The sequence below is a fragment of the Haemaphysalis longicornis genome, unplaced genomic scaffold (genome assembly GCF_048455015.1).
Source record: "Haemaphysalis longicornis isolate Haplotype H1 unplaced genomic scaffold, Haemaphysalis longicornis Haplotype H1 scaffold_12, whole genome shotgun sequence".
In the NCBI taxonomy this organism is placed as follows: Eukaryota; Metazoa; Arthropoda; class Arachnida; order Ixodida; family Ixodidae; genus Haemaphysalis; species Haemaphysalis longicornis.
In genome coordinates, this window is record NW_027526225.1 from 18,279,569 (window position 1) to 18,291,493 (window position 11,925).

General features: G+C 46.1%; 1 long non-coding RNA gene across 1 annotated transcript; it reads right to left on the bottom strand.

The window, feature by feature from the left end:
- Positions 1 to 2,780: 2,780 nt before the first annotated feature.
- Positions 2,781 to 5,536, bottom strand: LOC144162434 (uncharacterized). The gene is made up of 2 exons (XR_013320677.1): positions 5,035 to 5,536; positions 2,781 to 4,132 (listed from the first exon to the last, which is right to left on the bottom strand). It is a non-coding gene; the product is annotated as an uncharacterized LOC144162434 (long non-coding RNA).
- Positions 5,537 to 11,925: the final 6,389 nt, after the last annotated feature.

The window sequence follows — 11,925 nt, forward strand, 5'->3', positions numbered from 1 at the left end:
ATGATATGTTTCTGCATCAGTTGCATGATGTAGGAGACCTGCGGAGAAAGCTGAAAGAAGTCAGCTTGACAAGGCCGCAGGCCCCCTTCATTGGCATGATACATAAAATTCGTGATATGATATATAAAATTGGCATACATGGGCATGACACATAAAAAAGGCATGATACACAACCAGAGCAATAAAACAGCCTTTTTTTTAAATGAAAGAAAAAAACACGAAAGATCACTGTAAAATTAGTGTTAGGCAGCGTGATAACTAAGACATTTCTTTTATTACATATCTGCGCCTTATAGCGCGCGCAAACAAAATTAGCATATTGACACATATCAAACAAATTAACACAATGTACAAACTAACACCAGTATAGCCAAAGGTGACGAATTAGCCAATAACAAATTGATACAGGCAAAAACAGGTATGTACTACATTTTGAAATTGTCTCGCAATTCCATAAAACTTATATTATTAAGCTTGACCTTTCTAGCATCCAAACTGTTTAATAGCCGAGGTAGCCTGTTTTTTAACATTTGTAGACCGCATGTAGTTCTAGAAGTCGTGAATTTCCATGGCTCAAAATGACGCGTCTGGTATATTTCTACATTTTTTTTCCAGTGTCATGTGTCGGGGCACCCCCAAGAGGGGATGCATGAAAACCCCCCAAAATGAGGAAAAAGAACAAAGGAACGACCATTCGAACTGCGCGCCAGGAGCTCACCAATCAGCAAGCGCCAGCGCCGACGCACCGAGGAATCATGGGCAAAGGTGGCAGCGCACTGGTCGGCCAATCAGGGAAGGCCACGCATGGGAAAAGTTGCGTATTGACCATATAAGGACAGCGAAGAAGCAAGAACCAATGGCAGTGCGCCACGAGAGAGCCCAGAGGGCATAAAAGCGGGGCGCACAATGAGAAGAGGGGAGGCAAGACACCGGGGGCCGTATTCTGCTATCCGACGCCCTTCCGACGCGCGTCGGAAGTTCGTGACGTCAAAATGACGTGCAAATAGCCAACCGCCCCGCCCTCGAAGATCGCGGGAAGTACGTCATCGCCTTCGGGGACAATCTCATAACTTTCAAATGCTGCTAAAGCGAAGTTAATAAAATTGTTTAGATATAACAAAGCCTTTTCTGTTTATCTGTTTTCATGGGCACTGCCGTTGCTGCTAATGCTAGTTTAACCGGTTTACACGCATTTATGTTTTTACTTTGTTCCGTTATGAGGCGCCAGGGAGCGCTGCGCGCGGCCTGTTTTTAAAGGAGGCATATTTGAACGCTCAGTAAGTTGCTGCGCAAAAATTTCGTCCCACAAGGGCGTTCTCTTGGGACGAAAAGCGACGTAAACGGTACGCTGTTGCCCGGCAGTTATATATAAGAGGGCTGTGACGTGAGTACGATATTTCGATCGATTTTCTAACGCCATGTCATTGTTCGGCCACTCTCGCTTGTGCAGTGAATTAAACCCGTTTTTCAAAACGCATGTGTGCGCGTTTTGCGCACGATCAGATTGCGTACTTATATTGTCACGAAGCCAAGGATGACGCAGTTGTCTTGAAGGAAAAACAAGTTTATTGTAGCGAACTTGTGCTCCCCTAACAACTCAAAAGAATACAGAGGCGGCGAAGCAGCGGTCAACAGAGTGACTTGTGCAGGCGAGTGTCGTCGAATCGAATGCCGCGGCGTCTGCTCTGCACGCTTTTATCTTTCGGCGCAAGTGTTTCTCGAACCGTCCATTGAAATACAGAACATTGTAGATCAGAGAAGATTATTCTGGGCTAGTGCCATTAGGGCGAAACAGTCTGCTTATGTGAATGAGATAGCCCGTGCGGCATAAAAATAAAGAATGGAAGACGCGCTTCGCGGACACAGATAACAGAGCCAGGCGTGGCCGGGCGATAAAAACAAACAATAAATAAACAAACCCATACATGGTTCGAGGTAACGTCAATGAAAGAGAGTACTGACCTCCAATCTTTAGCGTCCCGAGGATACGTTTCCCGCCTAGCTTTGTTTCATGAGCTATATTAATATGCTATTCTGCGTGACGAACTGCTCTAACAGCCTAAGCTTGTATCACGTCACATTGACCACGCCCACAAATTTGGTGCTTAATCATGCAACTTGAAGTAGTTTGCTCAGTTTTTTTCTGAAAACATCCCGAGAATCAAACCGCCTTCCCGCAGGTATTGTTTCCATCCACGATAATCACTTGTTTCTACAAGCATAGGTACAACTCAGTGACTGTGCAATGAGGTGTAATTTTTGTAATTGAACACCTGCAATGTATCCTTACGTTAGCATATTTTGTAATGCCATTTCCCTATTTAATGCCTCTACCCTTGAGGGTTAAATAGGTGAAGTATACCGCAATACACTTCGTTAACTAACATAGAGACCGAATTTTCAACCCCTTATTGTTTTTTGGCCGTTAAGCTCATAATGAACACATTTTCAGGCACACTGGAGCTGGAGAGCTGCTAGTTGTGGAAGGCCCTGAACGAACAACCAGTACTGTGGGTTTTAACAAGAATAGATGCCAACTATGAGCACTTTAACAAGCTGGAGTAGAGAAAGCAGTTTTGGCATTGCATCACAAACATCAATGTGCCCTTCTTTTTTTTTTTTGCAATGAAGTTGCGTTGGTTTCTGTGCACTTTAAATAAGGCTGTGTACCATTACTACAGAAATGCTATAGTTGATTTTGTCACGATTATTTTTTCCCAGTGTTGGTTACTCTTGGACGGTGCTGCTGCATGCAGGGGAAAAGGAAACAGTTAAACATAACTTGTCACACCCTGATTTATTGAGGAAAAATTCAATACGCCTTTGTAGATGCTGCTGTTGGCATATCATAATTATTTTTTACAAGCAGGTGTCCTTCATGACAGAAAAAATCGCAATATCACTTTAAAAATCTAAGCAAGCAGTCATCAAAGCACTGAGTGCTAGAATACTTGCAATGGTGGGGTAAATGAAACTTTTGTGACCATTTTTCCACTTATCATGAGAATGTCAGAGTAAACCATGACAGTGAACTCTTTGTTAAGAGACAGCCTCCAACATTTTAAGCATGTTTACTTTTTGTATAAACAGTGGAGATGCATACTGGCATATCGTGTTCTCTTAAGTAAAATGATCTGTCAGAGATTTCCAAACAAAGTCACCGTGCAATGGTTGTGCTATGTCATAATATAACTCTTGGCATGATTGAACTAAATGTTTCCAGAAGAGTCCGCAGTATACTGATTATTTTTTTTTGTGGTACATGCATCATCATTCTTTGCTTCACAGCAGAATGACGGTTACAGTGTAATAAACAGAATTTTCTCAAGAGAATCTTGACCGGTCTCTATACCCACAACAAGGCCTCACGACCCATCAAAACAGTAGTCACGGGCTATCCCAGATCAAGCAACATCGTGTCAAGACATAGTATATAGTGGTCGAAAGCAAAGCAACTTTCTCTGTTGTCCTCACACAACCATGTCAAACACAAAACGACAAGAAGCTTCTCTACAGGAAACAATGTCGCGTCAGGGCAAAGTATATGCTACTTGAAACAACAACAAAACAATTTTCTCCCGACAAAACAAACACCGCCCACCACACACAATCAGAAACGAAAGTTAAAAATGACATGTTTAGTGCCACAAAGCTGTCTGAAGATGCGTTGGTTGCCCTGTCCTTCAGGAGCTTCTTGCTCCTGTCGGGGGCAAGCACCTCATCAGCCGCGTCGTCTGTATCACTGCCCTCGTCCCTTGGTGCTGCTGCAGCTATTGGCGTTAGTCGTTCCAACAGGCAGCCACACAACACACACTGACAATGTTGGCTGCCAGAAGAGGCCTATAAAGAAAAGCTGGTGCTACTGCAGGCAAGGAAAACAGCTCTTGAGAACTGCAATGCTGCACTTCACGACAGAGCACGTCGAAGCATGTGCGGCATTGTACTTTTCTTCAGGTGTCTGGGGCCTGGACGACGAGCAGGGGGTGTCATGAGCCACGACTCGAGCAGGTGGCCACCATCAACCCCAGAACTCGCCAGGGTTTACACGTCACGGGCAAAAGTGAACAGCCAGTCACACAAAGGCACTGTAGTCGGCAGTCACGGTCAGGGCCTTCATACTGGCGTCGCACACCTGAAAGAAATACATAACACAAATATGTACTAAAGCATTAAACAAGTACACAGTTTGAAAAAGGGAAAAGGTAATAAACAAGAGCAAGAATACAAAGAACTGGGTTACTTGGAACTCATTCACTCCGCAACTGCATGCAACGACAAACGACGTCGCCGTGTTGTATGTGCCTTTTCTTTAATCATCGCTGTTTCGCGTAGCAGGGGAATTAGAGCATGCAGGCGACCTGAGAGGAAAATTGGTTACTTACAACTATAGATAAGGGCCCTCCCACCCATCTATGCGGTACAACTGCGAAACACAACCCCTCCCCTCCCCACCCCGCATTTCGAAATCGATAAACCCTTAAAACGAGCCGACAAGCTGAACTTGTCACCTTTTCACTATGTGTCAAGCAGGGGAAAACATCTCAGCCGAAGTGACAAGGCGCCGAAGCAGTTGACACACGATGGGGGCGGGGCGAGGGCGATATACGTTACGCATATATTACACGGTTCTTGATGAAGTCAGTTAGACGACCAACACAATACACCTGTTTATCTTTCTTTATAAGCTTTTTTTTCTTTCAAGACGCCACCCTATTCGATACCTCTGAACGCGTTCATTTTAGCTACATTTATTGACATACCTTTACGATATCATTTCACTTAAGCGAACATAGGCCGGAGAGTTAAAAGATTATTTACATATGCATGCATCTGCTGTTTTTTTTTTTTTGACACACTATTTGATCATGCACAATTGCGAAATTTATGGGAGTTCACTGCCACCACACCACACCACACCGCTTAAAACAAACACATTTCAGTGACTGCTTTTCAGACATCGCGCTCCTTTTCCCTTCGATGCAAAACAATTTTTTGCTTCCGTAACAAACGTAGCCAGAAACAAGTAGTACTTACACCGTGCTTACGTCGCCGGGGTATTCAAAACCCTCGTGTGTCGGAGCTCCTTCAGTGCCGACACCACAGTGTGAAAGCTGCGACTGGCGTCGGGGTGCGACAGTGTTTCATGGTGGCAGAAAACGCTTTGCAAACTGTCAGTTGCGAAGAGGGACACAGCAAGCACAGCACCTTCGTATCTGTTGACACTTCGCTGCACCTCGATGGCCGATAAGGGCTTCCAGTTTCAGCGCCTTGGCAACGGCGTGAATGCTGCGGCTGACCGACGGCTGCGTCATGCCAAGAGTATCACCGCTACCGACAAGCTGCCGGTAGCGAAGAGCCTCAGCGCGCACATCACGTTCGCTTCCGTAGATAGCCCCGTCGCACCTCGAGGCCTAACGTACTCGTCAAGTGCGTCGCACAGCATCCGCGCCGGGCCCTTGTTGACACGGAAACGGCGCTGAAAGTCGCCGTCGCTCAGTCGACGCTCAGGCACAGGATCCTCCTCCAGCAGCTCCAACAAAAGAGCAAACACAGGCGGCATATACGCAGCCATCGTACAATCCGATGCGCTCTCAACCGCGCCGGATTTCACGCGCCGGTCGCGGGAGAACGAGCGGGAGCCTTTGGCTACGTGACGTCACCAAAAAATAGCCAAAATATAGCCGCGTGACGTAGGCCGGCTGACGTTTTCCGCTCCGAGCCAATCGTGAGAGCCCACTTTCTCCTCTCTCTAAACAACCGCGTCGGAAGGGCGCCGGAAATCGTTCCGGCGCGCGTCGGATGACCAGCAGAATACGGCCCCGGGAGGCAGACAACCAGGAGGCGGCCGGAGCACGTGAGCTTCACGGAACGAGCCAGGGGGACGCGGCAAGGCCATCGACCACACCACACGAGCCTGGGCGGGAGCGGGCCGACTGCGCATCGGCACCGTCATCCTAGGTGCCCCATGAACCTGTGTCTTCGTGGCCCCAGCGGCATCGGTCGGGCACCAGCGGCCAGCGTCCATGCTCCGTCGACGTTCGTCTCGACGGCCCCGAAAGGCGACATTCGTGCCAAGCCTACCTGAAACCTCCAGCGGCAGCGGCTACCAGGGGGTAGCCACTGAGGAAGCACGCCGTCGAAGGGATGACCGCGCGCGTCGAACGCCGGCATCAAGCTTGATGCCGGATGTCCTAGGACATCCAGCGAGAGCGGCTACCAGGGTGTAGCCACAGAGAAAAGAAGTGAGGACGCGCGGAGCCCACGCTGTCCAAGGAGTGACCGCGCGCATCGAACGCCGGCACCGAAGCGAAAAGACGGCTTCCACCGAGCCGCGGCCACGCAAGTGTGCGACACTTCAGCGCCGACGACGGGGTAGGCCAGTCCAATAGGGACGCAAGCATAGGACACAACTAGGAAGTTGTGGTTTAGTGAGATCACCTAGAGGGTGATAGAAATAGTTGATTCGGACGGATTGTGTAGAACTTTATTGTAGAGCCTTTTGGGTTGAGAGTTGAATTGTTGTTTGGGATTGTTAGAGGTGTGAGTGTTTATCGTTTGAGTGTAGTTTAAATATTGAACATGGCTGCGGTTAAATGAGCTTATGGGCAGGAACACTAATCGGCAAGCGGACTCGGCAATTCGCAAAGGCTTCGGAGATTCCTGCCAGACTACCTCATTGTGTGACACATTTAATTCATTGTTTATTGGTACCGCCGTACTTCTTAATGAAAATATCAGGGTCCCTGAATCAAAAATTACCAATGTGCCCAGCATTGTTGAGTCAGCCTTTCTCCGAGACATGACCCTGGGGGACCTCCACAGTATTGTAGATACGATTTCAATTACGAAACCAGCGCGATACGATAAGATCCGACCGCGAGATATAAAAGTTCACATAGAAAGATTAGGCTTGGTGATTTTGTCGATACTTAAAGGGACACTGAAGTAATATGTAAACATTGCGGGATTACTAGCGCAAATTGTAGTCCGGAGTTCCCAGGCCATGTTTCGACCACTCTGGGCGCGGCTACGCGATTTTATTTAGTAGAAAAATTAATTAGAAAATCCTGTCCTCCTCTCTTTACGCTCGCCCATTTTCTGTGACGTTTTCGTGCGACCTTTGGGAGGAGCCGAGCTCGCAGTTGGCTGCGCTACTGCACGGCACCCCGGCCTGCAGACAGAGTCAGTCGGCCCAGCGTTTCGCCCGCCGGCCGCCGAAGGGTCGTCGCAATTCATTCGCTCAGTTGAAACGAAGCCACGACACGTTTGTGAATGGAAGAATGTGCCTTTATTTACTTGGTTAGTTTGTACACTGTATCTAGCTCCAAGTCAAGGTCGCGTCACACGAGGGCTGCACAAGCGCACATGCGACGCTTCGCTGACCTGTACGCCAGTAGGAAAATAGAAGGCCTCTTGAAGGCGGGAGAAGAGTCCGCGAAGTCAATATAGGTACTAAGGAAATAAAATCAACTGATATTTTTACCGTACACCGTAAAACTACGTGCGGGAAGCACTTTTTTGCGCTGGGCGAACAAGCACAGCGGCCAGCAGCACAACTACGCATCTGCGAACGCTTTTCCGTCTAAGAAATGCCATTGCTAGACGTGAGATATTGTTGAAACTTGGGGGATGCTTACTGCACGAGCGCAAAACAACAAATATTCGCCTAAGCTGCTTGGAATGCTAAAACAAAATAAAAGTGTAAACTGGTTATGCATTATACACCTTATATTTCCAAATCGGCAGCGCGCGCCCGTGGCCGGGTTGTTTGGAGCGTTAGGTATGTTAGCGCAAGTGTTTTGCGAGTCACAAGTTCGAATCCCCGCGGGTACGTGTTTTTTTTTTATAAGTTAACTTTTTCGTTTTCCGCCGATGTTTTTTATACTGAGTTCACCTTTTTTTGGGCCGCAACGTTCATTGCTCCGCGAACTAGTTCACACAGCGCGCGCAGGCTGGCACTGGTGCGCTAGCGAGTTCTTGTTGGCGTGCTGTTTCCATAAGCACCGACTGCTTGCGGGCAGTGGGCACAGGCCAGAATCAACAGACCCTTGGCCTGGTGCGAACACGCGTTTTACGATACAGGCATGAGTGAGGCAAGCTCCAAATATAGGGGAAAAGCGCATGGTATTTGAGCGTCTGCGGGGACGCGGAGGGCGTTCATGCACTGCGTAGGCCTCGGCTAGTGAATGCTAATATTCAAAGCCATCCTGGGAGGCTTATCTTATGCATTTTACAGCCGACAACATGGCAGAAGCGCGGTACGATGATTACTGAGATATTGAGAATGCCCATTCAACAACGCCATTGGTTGTGTTTTACAGAACCGAAACCGAAACTTGTTTGATTGCTAACCTTGGGCATCGTCCAATCACGGTGCCCCCTCCTCCCAACGTCACAGCCTTAGTTGGTGCGGCCTCCGCAAACCGCGCATGGTAGTTTTTCTTCTTTCGCTCTTTGTAAAATAATTACCGATTTTTCAACCGGATAAACGATGAAAAGTGTGCTAATTTGAGCCAGTCTACGCAGCGCAAGCAAAAACGGGAGCTTGACAAATTCACTTCAGTGTCCCTTTACTGGCATATTAACGACCGGTAGTATTCCAGAAAAAATGAAGATTTCCGTAGTACGCCCTATACATAAGAACGGTGCTAAAGACGATCCTGCGAACTACAGGCCAGTAGCCATCTTGTCTGTTATGTCCCATATTCTTGAAAAGTATATTTCGACAGTCATGATAAATTTTTGCTGCAAACATTCCCTCTTGTGCAAGAGCACAACATTACTTTTCGAAGACTTTAATGATTCTATCACTGAAGCGTTAGATAGCAATAAAATAGTGTTAGCTCTGTTTCTGGATATGTCTAAGGCTTTTCATACTGTTGATCATGAAATATTGTTACAGAAATTAGCACACATGGGATTCAGAGGAAAATATAGCCAATTATTCAAGAACTGCTTTACGGGAAGGTACCAATCTGTTCGAATAGGAAATGCCATGAGCGAAGAATTACTAATTAAAAATGGGGTTCCACAGGGCTCTACATTTGGCCCTTTGCTTTTTAATATTTATACGAACGACATTAACAATTTATCTCTTTCGGCCAGGCTGTATCAGTATGCTGATGATACAGCATTAGTTTTTGAACATTCGTTGTACAAACATGCCATTGAAGCTCTTCATAAGCACATAAGCAAAGTACTTCATTGGATGCTTGAGAACTACATACACGTTAACAAAGCCAAAACAAAACTTCTTTGCATTAGAAGCCCCTATAAGCAAATTCAATTGAACAGAAAGGTATTTCTACACTTAGAAAACTGTAATGATTGATCTTGCTCGACTTTAGAGTACAGTCAATGTGTAAAATATCTAGGTTTGTGCATAGACGAGTTTTTTAACTGGGATGAACACATAAATCACGTTTGTAAAAAAACTGAGGACAATATCTGCCTACATGTATAAATTGCGAGACGGCACTAATATAGAAACACGATATCGTGTTTACCAGTCCCTTGCGGAAAGCACTCTTCGCTACGGCATAACTCTGTACGGAAGCTGCCCAATAACTAAACAGGAAAAGATAAATAAGCTTGTTCGCCGAATCGTCAGGAACATTGTATATGCTACAAGCCTGCATGAAAAGAAAACAACAGATATAATGAATGAAATGGGAATATTAAATCTTGGTCAGTTGTTTCGTTATACCGTCTTTATTACGCGCTACTATCTCGTGGAATTCAAAATGCCTGTAGCTAAAGCTAGAAGGTTAAGGCAGACAGAACAATTCCACATACCTAGAATTTTTACGAATTGTGGGAAAAGGAATAGACAATATTATGTTCCATCCATGTTTAACTCGGTACCAGCAGAACGTCTTAATTTAACAAGTCTTATGCAAGTAAAAAAGCAATTGAAAACTGGTGTCTAGATTTTTAAGTAGACCTATAGTGGAAAAAAGAACTTCGCATCCCATTTCAATGCATCGTGGTTGTCGCGGTTGGGTTGCACAAATTGTGATCTACATTTTCATCAGTGTGGCATTATTGTGCATCATGGCAATTACCTGTATACAAGTCAGTATATCTCTTTTGTATTTTTTTTCTTCTCTCCCTCCCTCGTATATTTTCGCGAATTGTTGCCTACCCCTTCTTTCTTTACCGTCCTGGTTCATTCTTTATGCAAAAATTGTCTTCTTTGTTTGTTTGCAGCTATGACGTTATGTCTTCTGCTCTTAGTGCAGCATACATTGATATGCGTCAATTGTGTCGTACGCCGCTGTATATTTGTGATATTGGTATTGTGTAATCTTTTTCGGCATTACTGTTCTTGTTGCTGATTTTGTTTCACTAGCAGTGTTTTCTAAGGGATGAAATGCTGTTTGAGGGCATACATGGATGTATTTTCATTCTTTATTTTTTCCCCCTTGTTTTCTTTTATTTCAATTTTTTTGCGTTATCGCACGGTCGCTGCGCCTCTGATCTGCCTGCCCACTCACAAGCACTGCGTGCTTAGGTGTGGCAGTAAATATATCATGTATATAAGACATTGAATAAAGCTTATATTATTATTAATATTATTATTATTATTATTATTATTATTATTATTATTATTATTATTATTATTATTATTATTATTATTTTGTGTTAGGGTTTTTGTGTGTGCATTAAATGTATGTTGTTAAACACGTCAACGGCTCCCCTGTGTCCATTGCTCCGGGCTGGTTAAGACCACCCCACCATCCGTTCACGTGAAAAAACAAATTGGCGAGCCTGCCAGGATCTTGGCATATCAACTGCCAGGATTGGCCCAGTCACGTGTCTTACCAACTGGGAGAATGGATTGGGAAAGGTTGTTGACGTTGGTTCAGACGCGAGGCTTGAACAAATAGCAGTTTCTCGAATTGTACGATGAAGAGAACCGCAAAGCGCATGAGAGATTGGATGCAAATATTGAAGAATCTCGCAAAGCAAGGGAAAGGCTTGGGGCCGAGAAAAGAAGGTTGGAGGTTGAGGATAGAGAGAGGAAAATTAAAATGGTAGAGTTCGAACGAGAGCATGTAGAATTAACATGTCGCCTCGCGGAAAAGGAACGCGAAAAGAACGGTGAACGAGCCGCACGTGAGACTGAAGGCAGGCGGGTCGCCGACCTCCACGAGGCACGTGAGGAAGAAAGCACGCAGACCGGTGATGGCGAAGGAGCACGTGCACTTGATAGTACGCAGGTCGCAGTTCACGATGCGGCCGCAAGTAAATACGAACCCAAAGAAAACGATTGTTTCTTCGGACAACCCGCTCAGGAGAAAGGCGCGTTCGAAGCGCCAGACAGTGAACTGGCCGGGCGTGGCTCAACCGCAGGCCAGGCGCTTGGCGATGAGCGCTCCGAGAACACGCCAGGCGAGGACAGCTTTCTGCCGCCTAATAGCTCTAGTAACTTAGTCGGTTGTACGGTCTCCGAAATATTCAAAAGTGAGACTTGGGTGTCTGTTTTACCAAGCGCAGGTAATAGCATCAGGCCAGAAATGCTTAGTGCTGGTCCTTCAAAAATGCCCGTGCGTAAGAAAAATGACCTTTTCACTGAACAAACCAGGGCAAGTGTCAAAGGTATTAAGGAAGACACTTCGGAATTGGAGGCCATCACCGGAGGCAAAGTTGCACAGCCACGTAACGAACTTTATGACAATCTAGGACAGCGCCCTGAGTCCGCATGCTTTGCCGACGACCAAAGCAAGCGAAAAAAAGAATCGGGCATAGGTACCATAAAGCAGCAAGTGGGTGCAGACAAAAAAAGGGTTAGGCAAGCCTCGCAAGCCAGTAAGTGATATCGCACGCACATTAGCGAGAAAGAGCGTGCATCTCCTTGTGTCTGTTCGAAGCAAAGGGAGGAACGCTACGTGAGGCGTAGACGTACTAGAGTGCGTGAGCGTA